The sequence below is a fragment of the Suncus etruscus genome, chromosome 2 (genome assembly GCF_024139225.1).
Source record: "Suncus etruscus isolate mSunEtr1 chromosome 2, mSunEtr1.pri.cur, whole genome shotgun sequence".
NCBI lineage: Eukaryota > Metazoa > Chordata > Mammalia > Eulipotyphla > Soricidae > Suncus > Suncus etruscus.
Window position 1 is genome coordinate 79,140,470 of NC_064849.1, and position 12,640 is coordinate 79,153,109.

At 30.7% G+C, this 12,640-nt stretch overlaps 1 protein-coding gene across 1 annotated transcript in view; it reads left to right on the forward strand.

Annotated features, from left to right (window-relative positions):
* The window catches only part of CDH12 (cadherin 12), a 1,029,254-nt gene that overhangs the window by 947,795 nt on the left and 68,819 nt on the right, over positions 1-12,640 (forward strand). The gene's annotated exons all lie outside the window — the stretch shown is intronic.

Sequence of the window (12,640 nt, forward strand, 5' to 3'; positions counted from 1 at the left end):
ATGATTTCAGTGGTCCTAGGCATTAGACTACACAACTGAATGCTTCTATCAATATTTAACAAGAAACTTAAAGATTATTAAATATTATTTTGTATAAAGAATTAAAAAATCCAGAACAAATGTATATTTATTCAAATATAAAGTCTGAGAACATGCAAGTAGACTTTTTATTCCAATAGTTTTCTGGTTTTCTATATTTTATTAGCATGCCATCTTTATAAAAATCACTAATCTATTTATTATTATAAACTTACTTTTACTAGCTGATCAGTAAGATAAAGAGTGGAATGTTTTGGGGCCGGGAAGGTGGCACTAGAGGTATAGGTATCTGCCTTGCAAGCGCTAGCATAGGATGGACAGCGGTTCGATCCCCCGGAGTCCCATATGGTCCCCCAAGCCAGGGGCGATATCTGAGTGCATAGCCAGGAGTAGCCCCTGAGCGTCAAACAGGTGTGACCCAAAAACCAAAAAAATAAATAAATAAAAGAGTGGAATATTTTGATTAATATCTAGATTAATATCTATAAATTAACATTATCTTATGACGAAAGACTAGAATAAAATATAACTTATAATACCCAATGTGTTATCACAGCATTTTTATTTTTTTAAGAGAGATAGAAAATATACCATTGAAACAATAAGGATATAACATGTTTGATTCTTCATATATGGGAGTTATAAAGCTTCTATTCCTAATATAAAAACTTTTTTTTTACTATTTCTGTGTGACAGTGCATTTTGCCAAATAAAGACCATAGTCAGGAAGAACATCATGTATTTTGTTTTGATTTATATTTCTGGCATTGGAGATTGCTCTGTCTGGAGAGCAGAGGTATTCCTAATTAATGTTAATAAGCTAATTCACAAGGCTGATCATAGGGTTTTTCAGAAAAAGAATGTAAAATTTAGCCAGTGGAAAGAGACCACTTTCCACTGTGGGTATAGATAAAAAAAATAATAGCATGTGAAATTTGGACACAAACTAAGACAAACAGGAAAGGTCCAAGGGAATGTAAAGTATCAAGAGAGACAGAGACAGAGAGAGGCACAGAGGCAGACATAGACATAGTCACAGAAAGAGTAAAGTATTAAGTAACCATGATGTCATGTGCTCCCATCTCACTGAACCAAATTTTCCTTTAATTCAAGGTTGAATCTGTAGGTCAAGGATAACTACATGTTACACTCTTGGAAAGTTGGCAAGGGTTCAGTGGGGCTTTCAGAACATTTACATGCTGTGCCATAGACAGATCACAAAGAAATATGAAAGGGAAATTAGAGAATAAGAAAGTTTTGAAGTTTTCTCTTGCTCCAATGAAATAATTTGCTTAGAGATACTAAACAACTTTCCCAGGACAAAGAAAGTTAAATGACAATTTTTTTATCTCTGAAGTACTATTTCCTTCTTATTTAGCATAATATGTGAAATTATCCTTTACCTGCCACTATAAAACCATATTTTAAGAATATACATGCAATAAAGTTACAGCAAGATGTTCAGAATTGTCACCACTCATAAACAGAACAATGAGAAGGTATAATGTATGTAGCAAGTAGATTGCGTGATCAAATTACTTTCTGGTTTTGATGCAGGCATATTTGAACTATAGTCTGGAGCTATAATAGATGACAGATATTTTTGAATCATGAGAAAGAAAAGGAATCTTAGATTTTGCATGAATAAAATATCAGTCTCCTTGAAATTTTACATGCCTTTTTTGTCAAAATCTTTTCTCTTTCTTCTACTTCTTTTTTTTTTTTTTGACTGTGCTGTCATTTTGAATTACATACTTCCAAGGAAAAGGCAGAATATATTTATAAACAGAAAAAATATTTCGTTAGAGAGCTTTGCTCCTTTGCTGAAACATTTTCCCTGTGGAGGAATTAAGTTTCATGGCCTCTTAATGTAAACATAAAACATTATATATTACATATAAATTGAATTTGTTAAGTTCCTAGAGAAATGTGTGTACAAATAAACTGACACCTGTATATTTGAAAGGATCCTTAGAGTTCATTTAATTTGTTTATGTGCAGTATGCTTATTAACAGTACATGTATTCATGGTCTGTTAACCAGATATAACTTTCATATTAACTTTATGAGCAATATCTATTGTTTTTAAAATGCACAAGTTTTCTTTTATCTGCTAAACATAGTTGCTTTAACTTTGTGTGTAGAAAAACATATCAATTATTGAGTCCTGGATGGAGGTGGATTATGGTGAGATGGATGGAGGGGCCTTTCTTGGCCAGCCTGGGCCACGCACCATGAGGAAATGATCCACACACAGTCAGGTTTCAGGAGACATCAACTTTATTAATGCCCCAGCCAATATGTATGGCCTATAATCTTAAACCTTTTTAAGCAGGCTCTCATCATCTGCCCTGATAGTTTAACCTCTTTCTGACAGGTCTCCTCTTGCTACTTCTTTCTCACTGAATCTCTCTCTCAATCCCCTTTCTGCCCCTGAGGCAATCCTTTCCTTACCTACCAAAGACCCCTCCCAGAAATGGGCTGTCAGATAAGATTACTACAGGAAGATGGGGGTCTGGTGACATCTGAAGGACATCTGACCAGCCCATTTCTGGGAGGGGTCTTTGGTAGATAGGAAAGGATTGCCTCAGGGATGTAAAGCAGATTCAAGGATGGATGGAAAGAGATTCAGAAAGAAAGATGGAGAGAGAAGCAGGATGGAGGGAAAAGAAGCATGTTAAACGGTGGCAGGGCGGGTGAAATAGGCTGCTTAAAAGGTTATCCTAGGTGGCTAGGGCCTTGAATAAAGCTTCATGTCTCCTGAAACCTGATTGCTGTGAGTCTTTTCCTCGCGGCTACCCTGAACCCTCAGACCCTCCTGCTGGAGGTACTTGCAGGCGCTGGCCCCAGGTCAGCAGAGAAAGGCCTTTCCATCCATCTGACCATTATCCACCCACCTCCTTCCAGGACTCAATAATTAATACTTTTTCTGCATACTGTTAATCAACATGTGTGCATATATGACCTCGTTAAACATATATATCATTTTTTCTTTTGCAAGACTTTTAAAAAATGAGACATTAAAATGTATCTGTATCATACAGATATAGATTGCTATTCAATTATTGCCAAATATATAGTTCCTGATATATATATATGCTAATTAGCAGAATTGTGTTGTAAATTATACCAAATAATTATCAAATCTTATTTTACAAGTAATTTACACAAATTTTCTGTTTAGTTCTTTAAAAGATGGTATATATTCTCATTGACTGTACTTGACCAATTTCAAACAGCCAAGACATACAAATTACTCTCCTACTTTTGATCTCTAATTTACATACAAACATTAAACTCTTGCTTTTATTATTCCCCTTCTTAAATAAAATGTCTTTGATACCTGTATTGGACCCCAAAATCCTCATGGACAATCAATGAAATAGCCAATGGGCTAAAGTAGAAATATAATTTAACAAGTAGAAATAATTACAATCATGTTCAAAGAATTCTGCCTGTGTCCATATACAATCTAAATATTTTACTTGTGAATCTTCTATAGAATTATTTCACTACCTATATTATAATTAATAACTTTAGTACAGAATTTTCAGGTCTCATAAGCTATAGAAAGAAATGTAAATATCTTTATTACTTGAATTTTAAATGACAAAACCATTTAACAGAGTGACCTAAATTATACATGATGAAATCAAATCAATTAAGTGATGTGGTTAATTCACATTAAGCAAAGTAGTCATACCTCACCCACTAGATCTCCTTCCTATATGCAGGAATTTTTCAATAATTAAAATGAATAGAGTACCTAATGAGAAGAGATGAGAAGAGATAATTTGTTGGAGTCATAGAGAAGTATATTTTTTGTCTTTAAGAATAATTATTGGGACCAGAGTACAGCACAGAGGTAAGATCTTTGCCTTGTACATGGCCGATCTAGGACAAACCTTGGTTTGATCCCCTGGTTACCCATATGGTCTCCTGAGCCAGGAATGATTTCTGAGTACATCACTAGGACTAAACCCTGAGCATCACAGGATGTGGCCCAAAATAAGAGAAAAAGAAAAAATAATTTGTAAGGTAACTATTTGTTTGATAAATGACTTGAACTTAATCGTGAAAACAAAAATGTACAGGATACTCATATTAATTATTGAATAAATAAATAAATATTAATATTCAAGCCTTTGTATAGAATGTGTAAAGCTAAATCAATATAAATACTATTCATTTAAAACATATGTACATAAATGCAGATATAATAAATACCTAACATGGGAGAAAATACTCTTATTTTTTGGTGCAGAGTTCCTCTGCTGCCAAAGTTAATCCTGAATATCTAACTATAATCATTATTTTTAGTCTGTATTTTTAGTCTGTACTTTTCACTTTAGTAATATAACTTTCACTTCCCAATTTACCTGGAGACAAGCTACTGGATGATTCCTACCTGCAGATCAAGAGTAAATAACTCTTGAACACCTCTAGCATGTGTCCAAATGATGCACTTGAGGTTGAGGCAAAGGTTGAATTTTCTGTCTCTCCAATCTGTGTTCTGAAATGAATAAACAGAAAAGAATAGGAATGGGAATGATTATTCAAAACACCAGAAGAAGCCAGGTTAAAATAGTGGGTCTAATGTGAAATTTGATACCATTTAAATGAAAATTTTATTTTTCTCTAAATACTTAAGATTTGTCAGATTGGTGTTTAGGTTTATAGCATACTATATGTAGAGCATATATAACAGCATATATAATATGTGCTATTAAACATAAACAAATTATAATATAGATTATTATATATAACTTATATAGACTTTATCACAAATTCAAGCTTTTTCATTATAAATAGGTGTAGATATTAGCAAACAAGGTTAGCATAACTTAGCATAACAGAAATTAATAATGTGAATATGTTATCAGAGATTTATATTTTATGTATCTCAAATTTGTGCTGGGGTTATTTAAATTGAACTACACATTTTGATTTCTACAATTTAGACTACTAATATTTAAGTAATTTCAAATAGATACTATTTTTCTTGTATATTTTGACAACTTAGTTTAAAAAATTTAGAAACTCATTTCTCTGATTTTGGTATAGGTAGATAATTTAATTTTTTAATCTATCTATCTATCTATCTATCATCTATCTATCTATCTATCTATCTATCTATCTATCTATCTATCTATCTATCATCTATCTATAAATTTATCTATCTCTGTTTTATGGCATAATCCAGAAGTGCTAAAGGGTTACTCCCAGATCAATGCCTGAGGATCATTTCTGGAAGTCCTTGGAAGACTATGCAATCTGACTCAACTTGCAGGGGTCTCAAACTCAATTTACCTGGGGGCCGCAGGAGGCAAAGTCAGGGTGATCCTTGAGTGCAAAGTCAGTAGTAAGCATTGAACATTGGGGGATGTGACCCAAATAACTAAAACAAAACAAAACAAAAAAGATTCCTCTAGGGCAGGGCCACAAAATGTTGTATGGAGGGCCGCAAATGGCCCGCGGGCCGCAAGTTTGAGACCCCTGGTTGATTCCAGGTCATCTGTATGCACTCCAGACATTGAATTAAGTCTTTTTCCTCCTTCTAACATTATTACTCATATAATGTTATCAAAAATATAATATACTAATATATTACCTTTTATTTCAATATTGCACACAGATATGAATAAGAGATCTAATATGGCCGGAGTGGTAGCACAATGATAGCGCATTTGCCTTGCACTTGACTGACCTAGGACGGACCTCAGTTCAATCCCCAGTATCCCATATAGTCCCCCAAGCCAGGAGTGATTTCTAAGCACATAGCCAGGAGTAACCCCTGAGTGTCACCAGGTGTGGCCCCAAAACCAAACCAAACAAACAAGAGACCTAATAGCTAAGTGTAAAAATTAGAGTATATGTGAATGTTTTGCAACTATATATATTAGTGCATATATATTATATATCTATTGAACTGGGAGTAGCATTTTAATTAATAAAAAGAGATATAAGATTAATAAAATATGCAAACATTTTATTTAAAAGTATTCTCCAAGTTGATTTAAGCATGAATTATCACATTTATGACTATTTCTATACTTGGAAACTCAAAGAGAACACAAATAGTCTCAGAAAAAGGCAGTTTGTCTATATGTATTAATCACAGAATTATTTCAACAATAAAGTTCTGGAAACAACTCAACCATTCCAAAGCAGATGCATAGAGTAGAGAAAAATAAAGGAGCAGTTCATATATAATAGTTTACCACTCATCTATGAGAACAGATGGAATCTTGCAGTATGCTATAACTTGTATGAAATTGCAATAAGCAATGCTAAGTGAAATGAATCAAAAGAAAAGGACAGATGCTTAATGAACCAGCTCATATGTGAAATTTAGAGAAGCAAAGCAAGGGATTAGATAGTCCCCAATGTACACAAATCCTGAGCTATGGTCAATTGAACTGTGATCCAAGGATGATAAGAAGTACAAAAGCATCTTGGCATAATGGTAACAGATCTTGGCACTTAGATAGTGGAAACAGTGTATAAGTATTGCACATGTAATATAATATCAGTATTATTGTTTAAATAGTAATAAATAAATTTAAATATAAGAATATAATTCAAACAAGACAGTTGTATAATATAACAAACTTTTCAATACATTGATTAAGTGTTTTTCATATAATTTGCAAATAGTTAATTTGTGGGAACTAATAAAAATAAGTTAAACATAGCTCATTCTTGGCATAAGGTATACAAAAGATAATCTGGGTCTTATTTATAGGACTTTTATCAATGGCTCTCAGATGAGAAGACCATGAGATGCCTCTGAATTTCTGTTAACCTGTAATCTGAGTTTTGTTTCAATAAACAATGCTAACATCCCGGAAATATACATTTTCAATAATTGTTCTTGTAGATTTTGATGTGATGCAACAAACTCTAATTAGGCAGTGCATAAAACTTTCATTTTCAAATAATACAATTGAAAACATTCAGATAATTTTTTCCTATTCTGTAATTAAGATAGGAGTAAAAGCTCTGAAAGTGAATGTGGGACAGTTGACTGCCTTACTAAAATAAAGTGCTGAACATATTTTCTGAAATTCAGTATTTATATGTTTCTAAAATAATTTCTGGAAGAAAGATAGTTTAGACATTATGAAGAAACAGTTTAGACATTGTGAATGGTATGAAAAGCTGTGCTCTATCAGTTACATCCTGGTACCTGAATATGACAATTAAAGACACCCAGGATTCCCACACCTTCAAATTTACAAGTTAATTATAAAAACAACTATTACTTTCAAAAGTGGATCTATTTAGATAATCCATTTTTGTATTAATAATAATGCATAGGGTTTGGGAGATATACACTCTTTATTTAAATCACACAATTGAAATATCAAGTGATAAAAGGATTTTCCCCATTATTTTCACTATCTTTTCCTTCTTTCTGCTCAGTTCAATCAATTTATATTTTTTAAATTCATTGAACATAATTTTGTATGCCATAATTATAGTATTCCCATATGAGATTCTTACTGTTTAAAAATAAAAAGTCAAGCTTAAAAATACCAATAGATCATACCTATATTGATAGCTGACTTACCTCCAGAAAATAATTAGTCTTAAAAATATATTTGTCAACATGCAAGAATAGATTTAAAAATATGTAATCTATAAAAATTGTGAAGTAGATATAAAATAATTCTGTCATACATTCACACACACACATACACCATTGCCTCTGCCTAAAAAAACTTACAATAGCAATTGTTTTAAAATAGAAAACCCTGATTTTATTTTATACTGGTTAAAATATAGTAACCCTAATTTTATTTTATACTGGTTAAAATATAGTTTCAGGATTAAATAAATTGATGAAGTCTCTAATTGGTTATTAAACAAATTATCACCACTGCCACTCTTTTATGAGAAGGAAGTAAAAGAATCCCTTCTTAAGTGATGTTATAGTCTGCTTAGTATATAAAAGTATCAGGAAGTGATTAGGTTGCTCTAACATAGCCTTTACTAGTTTAATTTTTATCTAGCCTTACCCCTATTACTTTTATTCCAAATTTTTACAGGAATATACTTATAATATGAATGCAATGTAAGGCTATGAAAGAACAATTTACTGATAGGAACTAAATATGTCATTTGATCTATTTCCTATTTTCCTAAAAACATATTTATTTCAATATATTTGTAGTCTATAAAATATATAAAGATAATACAACTTGAGCATAAAACTTTTACATAATCAACATATATTAATCATACTTCTTTGTGATGCTTAAAATTTATTACTTAGAATATACATCTTAGTTATCTCACAGAATAATAAATTACATAAAACAAAAATACTCAGATGCATACAAGCAATAACAATATAAAATCTTAAATGGGACTATGATCATATGATTATAGAAAATCAATTAAATCAGAAATTTTATCTACTTGAAATTATTGGGAGAATGTTTATGAAGCACAAAAATAAACTTTAATAAAATATAAATGTGAATTAATAATTTGGAAGAGGAGAAAATTGTCTAAATACTATTACAAGTCTGAAAAACAATTGTATCTGTATATGGTATGTTTGAGTAGGGGTCAATAATATCCATCACTGTATTGAAAAAAGATGGTGAAAAAATAATCTAGATTGAAGAAGAGGTTGGAGGGTATCTTAGAATAGTTGAGTAAGAGATCATTGAAAATATAGGTATTTTCAAGAAATCAGATCAGAGTTAAAAATAAAAATATAGAATAGATGTGATAGGTGGGTTCAAAGGTAAAGATAAATAGATCAGATTAAAGGTACTCTCAAATAGGCTGAGCCTATTCAAGGCAAATGAAGAGTACTAAAATGAGATCCTACATAAAAATATCTCAACTAGCTCAAATCTTTTTTTTAAGTTTTGTAAGTCATTAACACATGTCTTTTTTTGTTTGTTTGTTTTGGTTTTGGGTCACACCCACCAGTGCTCAGTGATTACTCCTGGCTCGATGCTCAGAAATCGCTCCTGGCAGGCTCAGGGGACCATATGGGATGCCGGGATTTGAACCACCGTTCTTCTGCATGCAAGGCAAATGCCTTACCTCCATGCTATCTCAAATCTTTAATGCATATATTTATGAATAGATCTCAATTTTAATTAAAAAATCAAGATACATTGACTTTTTTTCATTTAGTACATATGGTTTAAATTTAATGCATTATTATTAGATTCATGTTTACATAATAAATTATACTACTGGATTATTTTTAATAACTAAAGAAAACAAGCAATAATATTAAACTTTGGGTGTAACTGTATATAATAAAAATAATGTATTAACAAATGGCAGAAAAAATTATGTCAATAGATTAATAGTTTTACTGACAGTTAAATGCAAAACATTTTTTCTACTACAAAGTGTTATACATATTTTTTAACTTCATGCTTCATTTAACTTTATGCTTAATGGAGATATTATTAGTTCACTGGAAATTTATACTTAACATAAAATAAATTATAGACTTATGAACACTTTATATATAATACAGAAGGATATCCAAAATATGGCACATAATATTTGTAGCGATTTTGAAGAAGGTAATAACCGAACTAATATCAGAAAACTTTAATGAATCTGCTAGGTAGTAAAACAAATTGATCCAAAATCTTAGCACATTAAAAACACAAAGGATTATTTTTAACATGGTGTGATCACTTAAAAACAAATACAAAATTATCTTAAATGCATATGTGTTTATAGATACATGACTACAGAAACAGTTTCAGTACCTCACAGATGAAAGGTGCATCTTCTATCACAGGAACACAACTAGCACTTAAATTTTCTTAATAGAACAATGAATTTTATATATACAAAGAAAAATTAATAGAAGGAAATCTATGTTATATTTATGTATTCATTTGTTTGGGAGTTACACCCAGGAGTTAGGGTTACTCCTGGCTCTACACTCAGAAATCACTCCTAGCAGTTCTCAGGGAAATTTATGGGACACCAGAGCTTGAATCCAGGTCTGCCATGTGTAAATCAATTGCTTTTTTTCAAATCTTTACTATCTCTCAAGCTCCAGGAAACAAATATTTACCCAGAAGCAACAAAATAGAGTTTAAACAGTATTAAAATCAAATATAGGCATACATTCAAATATTTTACATATACACATGCTTAATATTGATACATATAAATATGTATTATTCATATTAGTCATTATCTAGAAATGAATAATTTTGGCAAAAATATCTTATTTGTGAAGATTTTATTCCTCTGTACTTCTTAGTATTTAAAAATTATGATTAGTCAAATCATGTGAGATTTATTCAGTACCCTTTAATAAATTTCAATTTATACATTTTTAGAATTTTTTGGTAAAGAGTTAAAATTATTTATATTTTGTGAAACTATAATAAATATAATTATAGGTCACATCATAGATTATTATCCATCTGCTATATTTTGTCAGATTGATTAGATACTATATAGACAAACATAGAAGAAAGGTTTACATATTTAATGGAGGCTTTAAGGGAATATTAAATATGCTTCATAAATGAACAATGAAAAATTATTGATGCACTTGAAATATGGTAAGGTCTTGACAAGACTTTCATCTCATTTAGACTTCTGTAAAGGAGAGAGTGATTATATAAATCATACATATTAAAATACATGTTTTTCAGAATAAAAACACATTTTTCTAGTTTATTAAAATAAATCATTCATTAATATGCATGTTTCATAGTTCCTTTGGAATCAGTTTTGATGATATTTCCAAAGCAATTTAAAATAATTGAAAAATGATAAAGGCAATTAGTATTATGAGAAAATATAGCTGAGTGTACAGAACCTACATACTAATAAACTATAATATTGAACTATAATATTTCTACTCAAAAGGTGAGGCAATGTAATAAGCAACACATAGTATGTTTCAGAACTAAAAGTCTTTATTATTTTATTTGTTATGTCCCAGAATTCTAGAGCATCTCCTTTCTCTTGTCTGTATCTTCACTGAGTTTGCTTCATAAAGGAACGCAAATCAACATACTCTTAATTCAATGCAGTTTAGCTTAAAAAGAATTCTGAATTATTTGCATGTTATTTTTTCACTAACGCGTTTCTACTTCTTTAACATAATTCACTGAAAACATGTTGTATAAAATGATTTTTAATGACTATAATTTAACTGATGTTGTAAGATTGGTTGATGTCACTGACTAAAATCACTGGTTTTCATCATTGGTAGACAGACCAGACTTTAAGTGACCAGGTACTAACAGTTCATTCAAACCAATCTTATTCTGACTTTATCCAATGATATAGCAGGGCTTGAAATCATCCATGGTGGGACATTTTTCCACACCATAAAAATGAACAAAAGCTAAAAACCGTTACATTTTTTCTTTCTTCTTACTCTAATCAGTTAGAATAAATATTTATGCATCCTAAAAACTTACTAGGAAGTTGTTGACTGGAAACTGTACTAATTGTAGATATCTCATAATCTCAAAATCAGAATAGTGAATAAAAGGAAAGAGACCAAGGAGACTGCAGTTTTGAAAGTACTTGTTTTTAGGTGGCTGGTCCGAATTTTAATTCCCAAGTCTAGATGTGATATTTGAGCTCTGCTAGAGGTGATCCTTGAGCACAGAGCCAAAAATAAGTTCTAAGCCGAGTTGTGTGTGCCCCCCAAAACAACAACAAAAATAGTAAATAATCAGGAAAATATAGAAAAGAAATAGAGAAGAAAAAAATCACTGAAAAATTATTTTGCATCACGGTGGCAGCGGTGGCAATTGTGGGTGTGCTTTATCAAACGATTTGGGTGAGAAAAAAACAGAACTTCTTTATGTATCAAGTGTCAAAATTTCTTCTTACAAAAGTTGATAATTATCATTATAAAGGCGTGAGTTTTGCAAGAGTTGTCACAAGAGTGACATCTATATAGTTCATATGCTACTATATTGAAAAGACAAAGCACTTGACTCAGAAAACACAAGAAAATGATAATGATATGTATGTTAAATTAATGTTAATGATATTAAATTGAATTTATTATGTAATGTTCATATTGAATTCATATTGATAAAAACATTGACAAATCACTGTAGAAGAAAAATGAACAAATGACATAGGAAGACAGAAGATATAATCACATAGGTTTTTTCACATATATTTTTTTCATATTCAGTTAAATTTTTTAAATGTCTTCACCACCAACTTCAAAATCCAACATACTTAACTGACTTGACTCTAATCTCAGTATAAGGCATTACAAGTAACACTTGTTGGCCTTTATTTAGAAGATAGATATAAATTTTCAATATTTCTTTATAATTTTTTAATATTTCTGTGTGCTCATTTTTCTTTCTGATATTTATAATTAAGCTTAAATATATCTCCAAAGTGTTGTAAGACATTAAAAAATGTGGTTGCAGGAGTATTAAGGTTCTTGATAGTAAAATACAAAGCTACTGCATAGATGTACAACTAAGGTGCAATATATTTATGTCAATCTCTCATACTATACAATAACGACCATTAGTTATACTAATAAGTACAGGCCATTTTTAAAATGTTTCATTTACTTACTTCATGTTTTATGGAAGAAGCTTAATTA